This window comes from Schistocerca piceifrons, unplaced genomic scaffold (genome assembly GCF_021461385.2).
Source record: "Schistocerca piceifrons isolate TAMUIC-IGC-003096 unplaced genomic scaffold, iqSchPice1.1 HiC_scaffold_1973, whole genome shotgun sequence".
NCBI lineage: Eukaryota > Metazoa > Arthropoda > Insecta > Orthoptera > Acrididae > Schistocerca > Schistocerca piceifrons.
Window position 1 is genome coordinate 42,501 of NW_025727871.1, and position 2,500 is coordinate 45,000.

A 2,500-nucleotide genomic window follows, 5' to 3' on the forward strand; every position below is an offset into this window, starting at 1 on the left:
TGCCCGCACCCCTGTGTATCGCTTCATGTTAAACACCTTGCAAGTCTTGCTCACTTTCCACATGCTCCTGCTGTACACTGTAATGTGGATGGCAGCAGGACGTACATGCCGCCCCTCCCCACGTCCCCACCTTGCCCCCTGCCTTCGCAAGCTGGTTGGTGAGAAGTTTGCATGTTCAATGCCCTTCGCATGCGACGTACTCAGGCTACGTTGTGGTGCGGCCTGTGTCAACTGTCCGCTGATGTCGTACGCGTGAACCACAATCTGTACTGCACATTCGTCCTTATGTACTGAATGATACATCGTGGCACATGTGTGACCGCACAACGACTGCGCCCAAAAACGGCGGACCATACAGTGCAAATATTGTGCACGCAGCTACGTGTCGTCTCCCTATGAGAGCTGGATTGCAGTGTGGTACGCCATAGAGACGTGTGGGAGGAACGGACGCCGTGGATGGCGATCAGCATGAGCTGTCTGTTGATGTATTCGGACCTAGTCGTCTCTCCTCACACACCGTGATGGCATGGTGCACCGCGTTCCATATCTGCGACATGCTACAGAGGCCGGTTGACAGTCGTTCGAGCAATGGACATCGCATACGTACGGGGGCCACCTTCCACGTATTGTCTAGGCGTGCACATTTTGTTGCGTGTATGTGGGCAGACGTAGTGTGGCGTGACACCTGACACAGGCATGCAATAATCGTTGAAGTTGCAAATGGCGATGGACGCCTGCGTTTTCTGGTGAAGTTACGCAAATGAACAAATGGTAACCTGTTGTGGTGCGGTTGTTCTCGCTAGGGGTGAATCGGTGATGGCGACGATAGGTTGAGGTACTAACCGGTTGTTCCAGCGATACCCACCATGCCGACGAAACTGAACGGCATCTGGGTGTGAAGCGATACGCGGCGGTGGCTGGGTGGGACCGTCCCCGGCCGGTGAGGGGGCGCCTCCCGGCGTGCTGGCCGCGCGGTGCGTGGGCGCACGCGCTACAGCCGGCTGGTGGGGGCGGCCAGTGGCAGGCGCGCCGGCCGACGGACGCGGCAGGCGTCGCAGCTGCGCGCCGGCGCACCCTGCGCGCGGCGCCGTGCGGCCAAAGTAGGTCCTCGCGGGCCCGGTGCGAAGCGCGGTGGACATCTTCAGTGTGCTGGTCCGATTGAGGACTGTGTGCGTTGAGGATGCGCCGCCGCCCGGCGCTCGGCGCCGCGACGCCGTCTGCTGCTCGGTCGCCCCAGCGGTTCTCGCTGGTGGTTTGTATCGCAGCTGTGCGGATGTGTTGGCGCGTGCGCTGTGCTGGGAGAGTTCGCTTCGGCACCCAAGTGGGGCTTTTGTCCTTCTGTGGCGCTGGCGTTGGAGCTGCCGGTCACCGTAGGTGGCGCGTGTTGTCTCCCGCCGGCAATGCCACGACAGCACGCTCCCGGGCCTCTGTCGGCAGCGGCAAGCTCAGTTGGGAGCACGGGTGGTCGCACCGAAAGCGTCTACTCGCCTAACTCCGGGCGATTGCGCCTCTCTCGAACCCGACCAAGTACTTGGGACGGCGCTGCGCGCCGCCGGGACCTGAGAGGGTTTCGAGGTGTATTGTGCAGGGGAGCTCAGCCTCCTCCTGTTTGCAGAATGATTGAGCGGACGCTTGCGTGTTCGCGCGGGCCCCCGGGACACACTCCCGGGCGGCCGGCTGCTCAGCTCTAGTTGACGCAGCTCCCTGGTTGATCCTGCCAGTAGTCATATGCTTGTCTCAAAGATTAAGCCATGCATGTCTCAGTACAAGCCGCATTAAGGTGAAACCGCGAATGGCTCATTAAATCAGTTATGGTTCCTTAGATCGTACCCACGTTACTTGGATAACTGTGGTAATTCTAGAGCTAATACATGCAAACAGAGTCCCGACCAGAGATGGAAGGGACGCTTTTATTAGATCAAAACCAATCGGTCGGCTCGTCCGGTCCGTTTGCCTTGGTGACTCTGAATAACTTTGGGCTGATCGCACGGTCCTCGTACCGGCGACGCATCTTTCAAATGTCTGCCTTATCAACTGTCGATGGTAGGTTCTGCGCCTACCATGGTTGTAACGGGTAACGGGGAATCAGGGTTCGATTCCGGAGAGGGAGCCTGAGAAACGGCTACCACATCCAAGGAAGGCAGCAGGCGCGCAAATTACCCACTCCCGGCACGGGGAGGTAGTGACGAAAAATAACGATACGGGACTCATCCGAGGCCCCGTAATCGGAATGAGTACACTTTAAATCCTTTAACGAGTATCTATTGGAGGGCAAGTCTGGTGCCAGCAGCCGCGGTAATTCCAGCTCCAATAGCGTATATTAAAGTTGTTGCGGTTAAAAAGCTCGTAGTTGGATTTGTGTCCCACGCTGTTGGTTCACCGCCCGTCGGTGTTTAACTGGCATGTATCGTGGGACGTCCTGCCGGTGGGGCGAGCTGAAGGCGTGCGACCGCCTCGTGCGTGCTCGTGCGTCCCGAGGCGGACCCCGTTGAAATCCTAC

The 2,500-nt window shown here is 58.6% G+C and overlaps 1 non-coding gene across 1 annotated transcript in view; it reads left to right on the forward strand.

Annotated features, from left to right (window-relative positions):
* The first annotated feature begins 1,701 nt into the window (after positions 1-1,701).
* The window catches only part of LOC124741628, a 1,909-nt gene continuing 1,110 nt past the window's right edge, over positions 1,702-2,500 (forward strand). The window contains exon 1 of the ribosomal RNA XR_007009985.1: positions 1,702-2,500. This exon is cut by the window's right edge and continues 1,110 nt beyond it. This is a non-coding gene — a ribosomal RNA (small subunit ribosomal RNA).